Genomic DNA, 18,532 nt, shown 5'->3' with positions numbered 1-18,532 from the left:
TTGAGTTCTGGACTGAGCTAGTGAGCTGAGCTGAGCAGTGGAAAGATCCAAAGCCACCAATCAGTGCCTATTTAGACTAGACTAGTGAAATAATATAATAATAATATAAACGTTAGAATTAGGGGTGATTAATGATTTGAGCAGCTCGCGAGTAGCTCGAACTCGACTCGATCAAAACTCTATAAAAATTCAACTCGAGTTAACTTGACTCAAATTTAAACTCGACTCGAGACTTTAACGAATTGAGTTGAGTCGAATAAAGTAAAACTCGACTGAATAATTTTGCAATCAACTCATTAATTTTTTATATAATTTTTTTAGTACTTATCTTAAAAAAATATTGTATATACTCAAAATCAAATCTTATTTATTATTTTAATGTATTTATAAATTGTTATTTTACGGTTTAGACTTTAAATTTATTTCATGTATTCATTTGATATTTCTTTTGTTAAATTTATTAATTTATATTTATATTAAGTTAGTAGATTTTATTTAAAATAAAGTAAAAATTTAAGTAAACTTGACGAATAAGGAGGAGATTAATGAGCATCAAATTTACCAGGTAACAAGCTTAATGAGTAACAAATTTAACAAGTAACAATTGAGTAATCATTTTTCTTAAAAATTAGAGTAAAATTTTAACGAACTTAACAAGTAATGAGTTGATTCGAACAATAAAAATTTTTAACAAACACGAATCAAGTACTATCTAACTCGCTTAATAAATACCCAATAAGAATTAAATTACAATAATAAAGTAAAGCCAATAATAAATAGCCCAACTCACCGATTCACTCGACTCAACCAGTTGATCTTAGCTGGATGATGATGTTCCTCCCTTTTCCTTTCACAAAAACAAAAGAAAGAAAAACAGTCCCCACACCAAATCTCCATTTCCCCTTCCTGCAAGAACCCACCCACAATGCTCTTCTTCTTCTCTTCCCTGCTGTTTCTGCCATGTAAATCACTTCACTTTCACAGTCGTAGGATCCTCCATCAACCCTTCTTCCCCTTCGGATCCACTCCTCCATCTCCATCTCCTCCTCCGCCTTCTCCTTCCAAATACCCTTTCTCTTCCTCTTCTCCCCCTCCCGACTCCCCTTTCTTCCCCACTGTCCCTTCCCCTCCCCCTCCTCCCTCCTCTTCCGCTTTCTCTTCTTTCCCCGCCAACATTTCCTCCCTTACTCTCCCCCACGCTCCTTCTCCCACCACCCACAACTCCCACGTCCTCCTCATCCTCGCCGTCGTCGCCGCCGTTTCCGCTTCTATCGTCGCTGCTTTCCTCATCTTCTTCTACTGCCGACGCAAGCAGAGAGGTGGGTCTGTCGACGATAACAAGACTTTAACGTCCAACAATAGCAGCAGATTGTACCCCAACCATGTTCTTGCTGGTAAGACGAGGACAACTTCCACCACCAGCTCCGAATTGCTTTATTTGGGTACGTTGGTAAATGCGCGGGGCGGAGTCGACGGTGGTGGTCCTTTTAATTCGCCGGCCAATGCTCGATTCGATCCCAGGAAAACGGACTCCCCGGAGCTCCAGCCGTTACCGCCGTTGTCTCGACAGAACACTGGTCGGAACTTTCGAGCGGGTGAAGTTCAGTCGGTTACCGAAGAAGACGAAGAAGAACATTTTTATTCACCGAGAGGATCTTCCGGCGGTCGAGATAGTCCCAGAGGAAACGGATCCGGGTCAAGAAGAGCATTTGCTGCAATTGCTGTGAAAAGCACCGAATCTATCAGCACTTCCTCGAGTTCATCTTCGAGTTCAAGTTCACCCGCCAGGTCTAAATTACTTGGTATATCTCCGCCGGCTAGTGCGAGTCCGGTAAGATCAAACCCGAAACCTCCCGAGCTCGAGCAAGTTCAACCTTCTCTGCCTCCGGCTAGGATTTCAGCTGATTCACCACGAATTCCAAATGCTTCCCGTGCAAATGTACGATCTCCCTCGCTGTCTTTAACTTCAACGTCACCGGACAGGGGGGAACCAAATAACCGAAGCGTGCAATCTCCTTCGTTGTCTCCGGTGTTCGTCCAAAACCCAGATTCATATGTTGGTCCCGATCGGAACATTGGATCGCCTTCGTTGTCTTCGCCAACTACATCTCCAAATAGAGCGTTGATTGAGAAACTAGATGCATCGATTAGAAATTTTAAGCTCTTGGTTCGAAATATGGGGACTCCATTGATTTCAGCTTCAGCTGCTAGCTGTTCACCCGCCAAAGAATCTCCGTTTAATGATCTGGGTCGAAACCGAACCAGGTCGTCGTCAGTTGGTTCGGCTTCTACTTCACTTGGGAGAATGGTTAATGAATTGAATCCAATCGTTAGGTCCCCTTCACTGTCATCAACCTCTACATCTCCAAAAGAGCATTGGATGAGAACGAGCGGTCTCCTCTACTGTCATCGGCTTCACCGTCATCAGACGAAGATTTCGAGAAAAGCTCAGAAAAGTCGCCATTGGTTGTTGCTTTCTGGGATTATAATAGGAGCTCTTCGTTCTCATCCTCAGCTTCTTCATCATTAAGAAAAGATCTGGAGAACAGTCCTGATGCATCTACAGTAAGAGTTACCGGAGCTTCAGAGAAGCCTATGTTGACTGCACCACCACCGCCTCCTCCTCCTCCTCCTCCTCCAAAGCAACGACGGTTCTGGGAGAAACCACTTTCATCTGTATCTTTTGCGAGACAGATATCGAGACCGCCTCCTCTTACGCCGCCCCCTTCGGTGCCATTCATGATGCAAAAGCCAATCAGTATTTCTCATGACGAGCTGCCTACGAGGTCGGAGTCTGAGGCAGTGGAAGAAGAGGAGGCGGAGGAAGCTTCGAAACCCAAGTTAAAGCCTTTGCATTGGGATAAAGTACGAGCCAACTCCGATCGCGAAATGGTCTGGGATCACCTCAGATCAAGTTCGTTTAAGTATGATTTCAACCTCTACTTATCTGTATAATTTGGAGATCTTGTTCAGTTCTTTTAGATAAAGTTAAGCTTTTTTTCATGCGATTCTACTTTCTTGAATAATTTGTAAGAGTTTGACTTCTGCAGGTTGAATGAGGAGATGATTGAAACACTATTTGTTGCAAAGACACCGAGTTCTAAACCAAAGCAAGCAACCCCACGGTCTGTTCTTCCATCACCAACCCAAGATAACAGAGTGTTGGATCCCAAAAAGGCACAAAACATAGCAATTTTGTTAAGGGCACTCAATGTGACTGTCGAGGAGGTTTGTGAAGCCCTTTTAGAAGGTAATAAAAATGTTCCAATTATGGTTCACGTTTTGTTTATCTTAAAGACTTAAAATTTCCATAAGTTCCACAGAGGTCATTAAGCTGCTGGATATGGTCAGGGATGGACCTAGGGGTGCTGGGTGCGTTCTAAATTTTAAATTTCTATATAGTTTGGATTTTTTTTATATTTTCTATTGATAATCTAATTTGACGCCCCTAAAATTTTGTAATTCCACACTCTAAATTTCTAATATGAGTTCCTAAGTACACCCCTCTAGCATAAAATCTTTTTATTTGCCCTTATGTTCCTTCAGCTTTACTAATGAACGTTTTGTGCAATTGTTATTGAATTTAGTGGTTTTGTTCCTTGAGAATGAGCAGTTGAGCTTATGTTTCCATAAATGATATCAGTTGAGCTTTAATATGTTTGCCATGGCCAGCCATATGGTTTCCTATCTTTGGAGTTGTTTATGGGCTCTAAAGTACACATCTACATGATACAGGCAATGCAGACACACTCGGCACTGAACTTCTTGAAAGTTTATTGAAAATGGCTCCAACAAAGGAAGAAGAACGTAAGTTGAAGGACTACAAAATTGATTCACCAGTCAGGCTTGGTCCTGCAGAGAAATTTTTAAAAACGGTTCTTGATATACCGTTCGCGTTTAAAAGGGTGGATGCAATGCTCTGCATAGCTAACTTTGAGACCGAAGTCGAATACCTGAAAAAATCTTTCAAAACACTGGAGGTAATTTAACCTGTGACCCCATTTCTATCTGTTCTCAACATTTCCTTGCTTTTTCCCCCCTGCTTATTTTCTTTCTGCTTTTGTTTGTTGCTTGTTTCTGCTTGTAGTAAAATATGAATACTCATTCAACTACCATATCCTTGATCGTGATTTAGAAATTTCAGCACTGAACATTACAACTATCCATTTGACTATTTACAATTGTTATACCTTTTCTGGATCTCCTCCGCAAGCCACACAAGACTGCAACCATGCTGCCATACCTCCAGAGTTCTACATCATCCCAGCCTCTAGGGTTCTTAGAAATCTCTGGAGGTTCATATTCTCCGATCAGTTAGCCCCTTGACATGATTATTGGCAGGTCCACGTAACATGACAGTTTAATCTGTTATCTTACAATCAAATTTATTCAGACAATCAACCTACAAATAACCATAATGATCCTAGACCTGACACTCACATAAAAACCAGTATATAAACCATCATGCAAAACTAAAGTGATTCTCTCTCAGTCTCTCTCCCTGAATGGCTCTCTCTAAGCTTACTTCATTATTTATCTTCGTTTTCATCTCACGAATCACCAAGTTGTGACTATCTGCCAAACCAAAATGGTGAACCGCCTATAACTACCACAACCACAGTTGTCATCTCTACAATATCTTGTCACTGGTTTCTCTTCAAAGTAAAAATATGAATGACCAATATGTTGAGTATAGTACTCATTTCAACGGTCTAAAAAGATTTAGCATGTGTGATAACTCACCTGAGCATGCTAGCAATTCTTCTTTCCATAGAATATTGGCAATCTGAATAAACTGTTTGCATTCCTCTTTTGCTGCCTGTATGAGTCGTAGGCTTTGTTTTTCATTTCGTAGACTTAATGACAGACTAATGAAACTTGTTGCTTTATCATCGATTATCTTTAGCCTTATCTCATTGAATTTTCCTTTTCACAGACTGCTTGCGAGGAATTGAGAACCAGTAGGATGTTTTTAAAGCTTCTAGAGGCTGTACTCAAGACTGGGAACCGCATGAATGTTGGGACAAACCGTGGTGATGCCCATGCCTTTAAACTCGATACACTCCTTAAGCTTGTTGATGTCAAGGGTGCTGATGGGAAGACCACACTTCTGCATTTTGTTGTACAAGAAATCATAAGAACCGAGGGTGCTCGTCTTTTGAATACTAATGACCAAGCAGAAAGCTCAACCTCAAACAAAGATGCACGGTGCAGGAAACTTGGCTTACAAGTTGTTTCTAGTCTTAGTGCAGAGCTCACCAATGTGAAGAAAGCCGCTGCAATGGATTCCGAGGTACTTAACAGCGAGGTCTTGAAGCTGTCTAGAGGCATCGTAAACATCAGCGACGTTCTAAGATTAAATGAAACTATGGGGTCAGGCGAGAGCAAAGAGAAATTTTCGGAATCGATGAACAGGTTTATGAGCATGGCAGAGGAAGAGATTTTAAGGATTCGAGCACATGAAAGTGTGGCACTGTCACTAGTAAAGGAGATCACGGAGTACTTCCATGGGAACTCAACAAAGGAAGAAGCTCACCCGTTTAGGATCTTTACGGTGGTGAGGGATTTCCTTACGGTTCTCGAACGAGTCTGCAAAGAAGTCGGGATGATTAATGAACGAACCATCGTTAGTTCTGCGCATAAATTCCCAGTTCCAGTGAATCCAATGATGCAACCAGTGTTTCCAGTTCCAGTGAATCCAATGATGTCCCAAGCTTTTTCTGGATTTCAGAGGAGACCACAGTATGGTTCTGGTTCTGAAGATGAGACTGCATCACCTTAGTTGTTTGCTGAAGCTGTAAAATATAAGCTGTCAAAACTAGTATGGCCTGGTCTGCAATATATGGTCACTGTAATTTATTTATAATCTTATTTTTACATCTGTATAAAAGTATAATAATTTTGGAACAATTTTGTTCTCTCTCTCGCTATATATATGAGATGATATACTAGAGAAATTTTCCTGGGAAAAATAAGATAGTCTGCTGATTTACTTGGATGTCTTGCAAGTAAAGCTATGTATTAAACCCTGAATAGCTGAGAATTTTGGTGAACTTCATGTGATTATAATAAGATGCTTCAAGGGGAATGTGACATTGGGGTCGGCATGTCAGCATCCATGCATTCTAGAATACGACGTGCTTTTTCCTCTGTTGCTGAAACTAGTTTTCGAATCTTCAATCCGTTCTTGGCCCTTGCCTCCGGCCAGACAGTGAACAAGAAATGAAATGCATTTGATACCTGCTTCATGGATACTTATAGGGAAAGAGATGATATGTAACCATATAACCAATGAAAGTAGTTATATGGAATCAAGAAAGCTAGCCTTTTGTTCAATAATTGTGCATTCAGCAGGGTTTTACCTCACTAGAGCTAATCTCAGGCCTTGCAACATGAACAACTCCAACGTTAATTAAAGGTTGATCCGGATTTTAGTTCAGTGTACAGAGCGCGCAACATCAAACGAATGAAGTTGCCTACGTCAACCTGCTCGAAATACAAGTATTCTTTGCATAAGTTATAAAAGTTCCCTGAAAGAAGAACGAATAACAAACCTATGCCATTCAGAAGAAGAAGTTGACAATTAATGAGCTAAAGAGACCTAATTCGAAGCACAAATGCAAATAAAAGATGCTGGATAGAAAGATACTTGGTATTGAATCCAAAAGTTTGTACTTGTCTTCCATTTGATGACGATGACGATGATATGCAGATAACATTTGAAGGCCGAAAAGAAGAGGGATGAAAATATTGCAGCAAATTCAAACAATATCGAGTAACACTGAGCATGATATTTAAAGAAGAAGAACCCTCCTCCTCCTCTTCTTCTTCTTCTTCTCTTTCTCTCTCTTTGTTTTCCTTTCGAACAAAATGGAAGCTTTTCCTATTTCTTTGGCTCCAAAATTTCACTAGAAGGCTTAATGGAAGAGCTGCTCGTACTGGTCAAGTTTATCTTGTTGGTTTCATGGAATTGAAAACATAACGTTGCTTTTGTTGCTTTTTTTAATCCAAGTTTTCTTCTTCTTTTACTGTTTTTCAGTTCTTTAATTATCTTTATTTGCCTTGAATTTGGCTCTTTTTAACAAACTCTGTTCTTGCCCAATTTCTTTAATTTCTTGGTTTTTGAGGATGAAAACACCGTATAGAAGAAGGGAACCTCGTCGACATCGATGGATATGTAGGAGACAAATACCGTGAAGGAACCTGTCTACCTTTGCGTTTCGTTGGCCATGAAAACCCGTCGGATCAGATGAATTTGTCATCGCCTCTTTATTAATGCATTAAATTATGTTTAGAATTTAGACACAGTCAAGAAACCCACATGGGCAAGTACTCTATTACTCAAAACAGTTTTGAGGGGCATCAAGCATTCAATATGGAAGATGATACAAACATACATCTCCAAATGTTTTATAGCTCTCCACAAAATGAAGGAAAATAGCAGAAAGTAACTAAAAAAACCTTGAAAGGTGCTGAAATTAAGTAGTACCCCTAAGCAAAATATGCCACACAAATCATCTGCAACCCTTGTGCATCTGACAACACTTCAAAACTGAGTTTTTTGGCTTGTGACCCTTGAAAAATGTTCCAAATCACCTTCCATTTCATCAATCAATGGAATATGCCACCTCAAAGTCACATGGATGCCTAAATGGCATAAATCCCAGTCCAGAAAGTTAAAATAGGTCCACTTTTTCTTGGCATAAATTCTAGTAAATGAAAAGGTAGGAAGTTAGGCTGCAAAATCCATCATAAAGAAACAGCTTATTGATCTGCAATTATCAGATTAATCAATAAGGAAAACAAATTCCACAATTATAAAGTGATCTTACTTACATCTCATGTAGCATTCGATCGGTGTGAAAATAATAATTCTACATACATGATAGTTTCGGGAGAAAGCCAGGAAAGATATCGTAAGATACTAACGAATCTAAAGCTTTTTCTATGGGACACTATAGAAGGATTCTAGTATGAAATAAAAGATACCAAAGACCTAACGCGGATGCTTAAAAACGAAACCGACACAATTACAGTGAGCACTGAATGGAGAAAGTTGAAATAGTAAGTAAAGCACCATACATGTAACCGCAAGCTCTATTTAAACATGCACAATAACAAATACTTACACATACACTAAGCTAAGATACAATACTCACCGTATTCCATATTGCTTCACTGACTCTCCTTGATTTCTCGTGCTTCACTGACTCTCCTTGATTTCTCGTGCTTCACTGACTCTCGTTGATTTCTCGAGCAACTATAAGTTCGTCTAAATAATTAACATTACCAGTATCTGAAGGCATCCAAATTTCATCCTCGGTGGTAAAATGGTATCGCTCCCCAATAGCTCTTAAAAGCTGGTATACTTCAAACATGATAGGCCTCTCCTTGGCAGGTGGCAATACACAATTACATGCAACTTTCAGAAATTGGAGAAGTTCATTATCAATACCTTTCCCAATCAACGACGTGTCAATAGCATCTTGAAGTTTTCCTTCATCTGATAGCTGTGTAATCCATTCGACCAGACTTCCTTTGAAGATCTCAGGAGGTTTGGATTCGTGCGTAGGTTTCTCACCAGTCACCAACTCAAGATGAACTCTCAGGAGCTTTGGATACGTGTGTAAGTTTCTCACCAGTCACCAGCTCAAGAAGAACCACTCCAAAGCTGTACATCTCCTTTTGGAGTGGCCACTAGAGTTCTGGCATATTCAGGGGCAACGTAACCTAAATCTCCAAACTCGACATTTGCAAAGGTGCTTAGATGCGTGTCAATTGGGTTCATCAGCCTAGCAAGACCAAAATCGGATATCTTGGGCTCAAAATCCGCACTCAGTAAGATGCACTTGGAGCTTATATTTCGATGAAGAATACGAGGATTGCAGTTGTGATGGAGCCATGCAAATCATTTGGCATCCCCTATACCGATTTTATGCCTTAAGGACCAATCCATTCCCTTGTTAGCATCATCTGCTGGATGCAAATTATCATTGAGAGTACCGTTTTCCATGTATCTGTAAACTATTAAGCCTCTCTTTTTTTGCCGTGCAGAAACCTAGAAGATGAACTAAGTTTCGGTGTTTCACATTTCCCAGAGTAGCCATCTCAGATGAAAATTCTTTGTCAGAGTGTTGAGAATCGTGTAACCTCTTAATCATAAGTGAGGTTCCATCTTCAAGGAGTCCTTTGTACATAGTCCCTGTTCTTCCGGATCCGATGATATTATTTTTGTCGAAAATATTAGTGGCCTTCATAAGATCATTTAGTTTGATAAGATCATTTATTTTTGTAGAAGATATTGATGTTTTAACGAACGACTTCAAAATAATTATGACATAAAATATAAAATATTTGTTTTAATACTAAATAAACATCTAAATAAAAATAATTTAAATATTTATTTTTATTTGGTATAATCATTGTATCCGATCTATTGATCGACTAACTTTCAGATCGGGTATTGCAAAAGCAATGACTATCATCTCAACCCAATTTACTCTATTCGCAATTGTCAAGATTTAAACTCCTAATATTATTCAAGAGATCCCTCATTTAACTAAAATAAAAAGGGAAAAAACTAATTTCGTGGGAAAAGAGAATGATAATACTGAAAATACCTTAAAAAAAGACTTTTTCTGTTTTAGTTCTCTTTTTTAGTTTTTTTTACCCTTTTTCAATTTTGATGGTCGTCCGTTTTAGTTTGTGAACTATTAAATACCAATCACAATATGGGGTCTACAAATGGTAGTTGTATAATTTTAAAGGGAAAAATACACAAATGGTCCCCAACAGGTGTTATTTTATTATCTTTCTACAATTAAAAAAATTATAAAATGATCCTATGATTATAGGATATTATTTTGTTGAGTTACACGACTATTAAAAGTTATAAAATAGTCACACCAACTATCCAAATGTTTTAATCTCGTCATTTTTCATTAAAATTTTGACGATAATATGAGCCGAAAATCAACCTGCTAATTGGGATATGAATAAATATGATATCAAAATCTCAAAAGACTAACATATCTCAGTCAACATGTTAACGTCTAGCTTAGAAAATCATCTATTTTTAACAAAGAATGACGAGTTTAAAACATATGAATACTCTAGTGATCATTTTGTAATTTTTAATAGTTGAGGGTGTTGAGTTAATCGATCGACGAAAGAGCCAAGAGGGGGTGAATTGACAATTAAAATTTTGGTGGAAGATTTTGCAGAAAATAGAAAATAATTGCATAACGATTTAGAGTGATTCGACTTTCTCAACCAAAGTCTACGTCCACTACCTTAGCTATCCACACTAAGGATTTTTCACAAATTCACTAATTTGTCTTTCTTTTGAGGACAAAGAGCAACCTCACAAATCCCTCAAGAATTATACCTCAAATTCTTGAGAACACTTTCTCCCAAAGAGAACAATACAAATTTCGCAAACTTACAAAAAAACCTCACAATGCAAGATGTTTGCACAATTCTAGAACAAAGAAAGAACACTAAAGAATAGTACAATTGAACACAATAAGTGTTCTTGAAAGAAAAAATGAATATTGAATGAAATAGGCTTGAAAATGCTCAAACTTGAGGTTTGATACTTTCTCTTTGATTCTCTCTCAATTCTTCTTGATTGTTGTTGATCAATGGCTCCAGAACTTGTTTATATACACCTTGGATTGATTATAGCCGTTGGGAATCATTTGGGTGACGTTAGAGCCGTTGTAGTATGAAAACTCTCTTGAAAAAGTCTATTGGGAGCGTGGGGTATAAGTACCCCTTCAATGGGTATCGATACCTGTAGTGTAAAATTTAAATATTTCGACCGTTAAATGACTAGGGGTATCGGTACCTATAGGGCATTCTGTTTTTCTCGGAGCCAAAACTTGCATAGGGGTATCAGTACCCTATGAGATCGGTACCCATTGGGCAATCTGTTTTCTCGAAGCCCTTCCTATTAAAAATTATTTTTGGCTCGATTAAGGCTCAAATTACTTTGTAAAATTTGTTTCAAAAATATTTTAAGATTAAAACATAATTTTACACTTAAGTAAGATTGAAATTGACATTTGAAAAACTTGGAGTAATATTTGATATTCGAATAATTTGATCGAATATACCTTAAAAATGATTATAAAATCTTAAAATCTAATAACACTTAATTTGTTATATCGAAACATCAAAATATTTTCAACAATCTCCCCCTTTTTGATATAACAAAACATTTGAGTAATTTTAAGATCTTCTTTGAAAAATATTTTTGAAATCAATTTTGTAAAATTACTCCCCCTTACTATAATACTTCTTCTCCCCCTTTTTGTTAAATCAAAAAGACTCTATAAAACGTTTTTAAATAAGATTTTGAAAATTTAGCCAATTGATTTTAAATAAATATAGCTTAAGCTGCAAAGATCACACTCAAGAGAAAGGTTAGCCATTAGTTTCATAAGTCAATATTCATAAACAATGTGAAATGGTAATTGTTCATATTCTAATATGATGTAAATGATGCAAAACTTAATTAAGATCAAATTAAATTTTCAAACAAACCAAGGCATTCAAGTTTAAACATCCAACATCTAAAAACAAATTCAAACATCCAAAATAAAACAATAAAAAAGCATCCAAAATGTTTTTAACAATGATTCCTAAGTTCGATCCAAGAAAAACTTAAAGCAAGGCATGGTCTAATCATCCAAAGGAGAATCGGGAGGAGGAGGATAATGTGCTCGCATCTCAAGTGTGAGCACATATAAACGATCGTTCATATGCCGTTGAAATTCCAATTGTTGAGCCCCCATAGCTATTAAATAGGACTCTATGGATGCAAACCTTAGATCAAATGTCTCCACAAATGATCGAAAATATGGAGACATTTGATCCTCTTGCTATGCCGGCTCGTCCTTGGGTGGGTATCGGTGCACATAGCCGGATTTAAATCCAATCTGGATCGGATATAAACCGATCCGGTTTTTTCACCAAACCAAAAAACCGGTTCGGATCATAACCGATTTGGAGGGCCAGATGATGTAACCGGTTTCGGTTTGAAAAAAAAACCGGTTTTTTAAAAAATCGAATATAAAAAAACCGATTTTAATATAATTAAAATTACATCGTTATCATTTGCAACAAAGTTTACGATAATTGAAATACTAAATACTTCCAAGTTCGATAAATTCAAATACTTAAAAACTTCCAAGTTCGATAAATTCAAATACTTAAAAACTTCCAAGTTCGATAATTGAAACAAAGTTTACGATAATTGAAATAAAGTTTAAAAATAAACTACATCGCCATCTCTTCTTCATCATCTTCGCCTTCTTCATTTGGAGGGGATATTCCAAGTTCGACTTCTTCAATGTGTAAGTTTGCTTCCAAATCGGCATCAATTGCATCTTCTAGGGTGGTTATATGTTGCTTCCGAGCCGCTCTATCCAAATAATCCTTCAAACAAATGCATACTTTTACCGACTCGGGACTTAGTCTTGATCTCCATTGCGATATAACCCTACCACTAATAGAAAAAGCGGATTCCGAAGCTACCGTAGAAGCTTGGACGGTTAGTAAATCACGGGTCATGGTGGCTAGAATAAAAAATTGTGCTTCCTTTTCTTTCCACCAAGCCAAAATATCCAAACTTTCAAACTCTTCAAATGTCATTTTTGATAGAAAATCGCATGACATGTAATTTCCCAACTCGCTACTTGGGGTGGTAGTACGTGATCGTTTGGATTGAGAATTTACAAGAGTGTTAAAAAGTGACAAATTTATATTACTTGGACGTCTACTAGATGATTCTGCATTCGTTCTCATTTGATCATGTATTACACTACTTGATCCGTATTTAGTTAAATAAATTGCAAACATGTCTCGAAAACATTTGTTAAAATAATTTATTTGGTTTTGGACAAAGTTGGGTTCATCATCGGTTAGATTAAAAGAAAATGCAATTTGTTCAATTAGTGTTTCAACCCCGCCAACATTTAACGTTGGGTTTAAAGCGGCGGCACATGTAAAAATGGGGGGAATCTTCTTAAAATATTTTAAAGTTTTTCCTTCATTGCAAAGCCAATTTCTTTAAAAACTTTGGTTTCAAAGTCATTTAGTCGGGTAGCCAACAAAAATATTTGATTAAGAACCAACGGGCTAGTGGGGTAATAAACACTGGATAAAAAAGTTGTTGCATTTTTAAAAACCCCAAGCAAATCGGTTATTTTGGCTATAGTTTCCCAACTCGAATCCGGATAAATGTTTGGGTCATGGCCCATCTCGAAAAGTCGATCGTCAAATGTTTGCAATGTTTCCCTTTGCCTTAAGATGGTATGCATCATCATCCAAGTTGAGTTCCAACGAGTTGGACAATCCAAATTAGGACCCAAAGCTTTTTTATTAACCGACTTACAAAATCGTTTATAATCATTTAGTCTTTTGTTGTTGTTACAAAGAACCAATTTTATCATTGCTTTAAATTATAATCTAATTGGCTAAATAACCTCCAAACCGGCTTGCACAGATAAATTAATTATGTGTGCAACGCAACGGGTATGAAAAAACGCACCGTCTAAAATCGGTGAAAGTAATATTTTCAATCTTGGAACTACGTTTGTATTATTCAATGCATTATCAAAGGATATAGAAAAAACTTTATTTTCTAATTTATAAAGACAAATTACCCTTTTTAAAAGTGTAAATAAATTAGCACCGATATGCGGCTCACAGAATAATTCAAACGCGATTGTTCTTTTCATCATTTGCCAATTATCTTGATCTAACCAATGTGCCGTAACGGCTAAAAAAGAATTTCCGGTATTATGAGGTGAACTCCAAACGTCACATGTAAGCGACACACCATAACGGTGTTCTTGGAATCCTAAAATAATTTTTTCCCTCACCGTACGCCACATTTTTATTGCATCTCTTTTAAGGGTAGAACGACTTACTTGAGTATAACGTGGTTGCATTAGTTGTTGAATTGTTGTCGTGAAATCTTCATCATCAAAGTGGTCGAACGGTAATGCTTTTGTAATCACGAACTTTGTAAACGCTTCTCGTAATTTTTCGTTGTCGTAAACAAAAACACCACCTTGCGGTGTAAGATTCGATTGACTTGGATCCGATATTGAGCGAAGTGCCTTGCATGATTTTGTCAAATGGTTCTTCTACGTTGTGTTTCCTTCCGGTGCAAGCAACTTTAGACAAAGTTTACAACGCGCTCTCCTCGAGCCATTTGACATCTCACATAAATCGTAGTGATCTCAAATATATTTGTTTCGATTATGTTCGATCACTCTAACGACTTCAAGGTTTCCCCCGGCGGAAGATTCAACCGTGTTACTCATGATGAACAAAAAATTACAAAAATAAGATTTGAGAGATGTTTAGGTGTTGTGTAATAAGATTTGAGAAAGTTGTATATTGTAATCAACCAAATACATCCTCAACCTATTTATACATGTTTAGGGTGGTAAAATAATAATTTTTTAAGGAAAAAAAGGGTCAAAAACCCCTCAAACGACTATATTAACGGCTAGTTTTTTAAACCCATACCAGTTTTTTTTTCGAATAAAAAATCGGTTTTTTTAATACCAATTTTTTATCCGGTAAAAAATACGGTTTTCCAATATTTTCTCAAACCAGTTATATTAACCGGTTTTAAAATATCTGATCCGGTTTAAAAAAAACCGGTTTTGGGAAAAACCGGTTTCGGATATTTTTTGCGCAAAATCGGATATTCGGATTTTTTGTTCACCTCTAGGTATCGTTACTCATTGGGCAATCTATTTTTCTCGAAGCCCTTCCTATTAAAAATTATTTTTAGCTCGATTAAGGCTCGAAATACTTTGTAAAAATTGTTTCAAAAATATTTTAAGATTAAAACATAATTTTACACTTAAGTAAGATTGAAATTGACATTTGAAAAACTTGGAGTAATATTTGATATTCGAATAATTTGATCGAATATACCTTAAAAATGATTATAAAATCTTAAAATCTAATAACACTTAATTTGTTATATCGAAACATCAAAATGTTTTCAACAATCTCCCCCTTTTTTGATATAACAAAATATTTGAGTAATTTTAAGATTTTCTTTGAAAAACATTTTTGAAATCAATTTTGTAAAATTACTCCCCCTTACTATAATACTTATTCTCCCCCTTTTTGTTAAATCAAAAAGACTCTATAAAATGCTTTTAAATAAGATTTTGAAAATTTAGCCAATTGATTTTAAATAAATGTAGCTTAAGCTGCTAAGATCACAATCAAGAGAAATGTTAGCCATTAGTTTTATAAGTCAATATTCATAAACAATGTGAAATGGTAATTAGTCATTTTCTAATATGATGTAAATGATGCAAAACTTAATTAAGATCAAATTAAAATTTCAAACAAACCAAAGCATTCAAGTTTAAACATCCAACATCTAAAAACAAATTCAAACATCCAAAATAAAACAATAAAAAAACATCCAAAAAGTTTTTAACAATGAGTCCTAAGTTCGATCCAAGAAAAACTTAAAGCAAAGCATGGTCTAATCATCCAAAGGAGGATTAGGAGGAGGATGATAATGTGCTCGCATCTCGAGTGTGAGTGCATATAAACATTCATTCATCTTCCGTTGAAATTCCAATTGTTGAGCCCCCATAGCTGTTAAATGGGACTCTATGGATGCAAACCTGAGATCAAATGTCTTCACAAATGATCGAAAATATGGAGGCATTTGATCCTCTTGCAGTGCCGGCTCATCCTCGGGTACTTCATCGTCAATATCTTGCATAAGTTGTTGAAGCTCTGGATCATCAATTGCTGCCAGTGCCGAAGAAGGTGGAGCTCGTGAAGAACTAGCTCTCGGTGTTTGCTCAGTGGATCAAACCCATTGATCACCTTCCTTCTTCCATCCCGATTTCTTTAAAGATGTCAAGTTGATTTCGTTTTTGAGAGGGATGGCTACATCAATCCGTACTCTAAGCTCGACTTTGATAAACAAATTACTCAGAAGACAACCGTAAACTAGAGTTTCACAAAGTTTTTTATTAGGGACAAGGTTTACGGTTTCAACGAGTTCAGAAAAGATAATTTGTGGTAGTGTTTATTTTCTTATTATTCTGGATACAATGTATCCACCAAAGGTCTAAAGCTCTAAGAGTGGAGTATTTACCTCCGGATGGTCTAAACCACCAAGAGATGATCAGATGGAGAAAACGATTGTGGTGATCTAACACACTCGCACTCGTCCTAGCTTTGTAACGAGAACCTACGATTTGTTTTTCATTATCTAAGCCAATATTATCTAAACCAAATGCGTTAGCAATGCAGTCCGAGTCAATATAAATGAATTGACCTAGAAGATAGGATCAAATTCCTATGGTTTCTTTTCGAGACTTGTTTTGAATACAAACGGTATTATAATATAAAATTCGAACAAGTTGTTGGTAAACTACTGGTTCGAGTTGAAAAAGTTTATCAAATTTTCAAGCTTGTAAGGTAGGAAGATATCTAAAGTTCATTTCTACCATAGCTCGAAGAGAAGGACTATGTTCTTCCCGAATTTTGTAAGACTCAAAGAGATAAACAAACCTATGGTAAAGATTATCCCTATGGCCAGGTTCGTTAAAACATGAGTTTCGAATTGTCATTTCGGGATCATCAGTGTTAGGATTTTGTGGTTGGATAGGAGGTGGTTTTGGTGGTCGGCTTGAACAACTAGATGATGACCTAGGGAGTTTATGAGACATGGTTTAAAAAATCAGAATAGGATGGATACCTTCAATTTAAATATATATATATGTAATATTATCAATTCCCAAAACTCAATATGAGTTATCAATATTTCAAAGTTCTCTAAAATAATCCTAATGGGCAAATTTTGAAAAATATGTTTAAAAACAATGTTTGAAAATCAATATGTAATTTTCAAAACAACATAATTAAATCAAAAAGAACAATTTTAAAATCAAAACAATTTGTTTTTATTAATTTTGAAATTTTGAACAATTTTTGAAAAATATTGTGTTTTTGATGAAATTAGTTGTAGATTATAGTTCTAGACTATAATCTAACAAATGCTCGATATCTAATTCATCTTAGAACCAATTAAAACTAGTCCTAAGTTCAAAAATCACTAAAATAGAGTTTTTAGAAAAGTTACCTTGAAATTTGAAGATTGAGTAAGAATGTGATGTTGTTTGCACAATTTTGATGATTGTAGCAGGAATATAAGTTGAAAAACGAGTGAATTCTGACTCGATTTCGTTGAAAATTAGCAAAACGGAGATTGGGGTTGAAGAGAGGGCAAATGGCGGTGAGATGTTATATTTGGGGTTTTGAGCAAAAATGTTAGCTTTTAGGGATTTAAAGACCAGAACCCAAAGGGGGTATCGGTATCCTTAGTGGGTATTGATACACGTTGAAGGGGTATCGATACCTAGTGCACATAAAAGTTAAAAATTTGTATTTAATCACTCAAAATGCTAATTTAATTAGCTCTAGTGGTATTGACAACTCAGAAATCGAAAATTAACAATGTTCAATCAATTAAATCTATCCTTAAACATTATTTGAACATATAATTAATTTTCACTTAGAATCATAAACTCCCCCTAATTAATAGCAAATAATGCGATCAAAAGTGTTATTTTTATAATCATTTTTCATTTCTAATTAAAAGTGCTAAATTATTTTAAACACTAAGTGAAGATAGGTCAGTTAAACCTAATTCTCTCCTAAGTGTCCAACATATTTCTTTATCTAAAGGTTTTGTAAAAATATTTGCTAATTGATGCAAAGTATCAACAAATTCTAGAACTATATCTTCTTTAGCGACATGATCTCTAATGAAATGATATCTAATTTCAATGTGCTTAGTTCTAGAGTGTTGGATGGGATTTTTAGTGAGATAAATAGCACTAGTATTGTCACACTTGATAGGTATTGTACCTACTTCAATTCCATAATCTAAAAGTTGTTATTTCATCCATAAAACTTGTGCACAACAATTACCGGCTGAAATATTCCGCTTCAGTGGTAGATAATCCAATACAATTTTGTTTCTTTGAAAACCATGAAATCAACATATTTCCTTGGAATTGACAAGTATCGGAGGCGCTTTTCCTATCTATTTTGCATCCTCCATAATCCGCATAAGAGAAAGCATGCAAGCTAAATCTAGAGTCTCTAGGATACCAAAGTCCTAAACTATGAGTATCTTTGAGGTATCTAAAGATTCTCTTAACGGCTAGTAGATGTGATTCCTTAGGGCATAATTGAAATCTAGCACATAAGCAAACACTAAACATAATGTCCGGTCTACTTGCGGTTAGATATAACAAAAAACCAATCATTGGCCTATACAATTTAACATCCACACATTTACCTCATTCATATTTGTCAAGCTTTGTTGATGAGCTCATTGGAGTGGCATGAGGTTTCCCATTTTCCAATCCAAATTTCTTGAGCATATCCTTGACGTATTTTACTTGATTGATGAAGATGACATCTTTTCTTCGCTTAATTTGGGAAACCCAAGAAAAATGAG

General features: G+C 36.1%; 2 pseudogenes; one reads left to right on the top strand and one right to left on the bottom strand.

The window, feature by feature from the left end:
- The first annotated feature begins 821 nt into the window (after positions 1-821).
- On the top strand, positions 822-5,937 carry LOC120165912 (annotated as a pseudogene).
- Positions 5,938-8,231: 2,294 nt separating this feature from the next.
- On the bottom strand, positions 8,232-16,733 carry LOC120166083 (annotated as a pseudogene).
- Positions 16,734-18,532: the final 1,799 nt, after the last annotated feature.

Source organism: Hibiscus syriacus, unplaced genomic scaffold, assembly GCF_006381635.1.
Source record: "Hibiscus syriacus cultivar Baekdansim isolate YM2019G1 unplaced genomic scaffold, ASM638163v2 tig00111621_pilon, whole genome shotgun sequence".
NCBI lineage: Eukaryota > Viridiplantae > Streptophyta > Magnoliopsida > Malvales > Malvaceae > Hibiscus > Hibiscus syriacus.
Note: the sequence above shows the minus strand (reverse complement) of the source record. Positions and strands in the feature narration are given on the sequence as shown.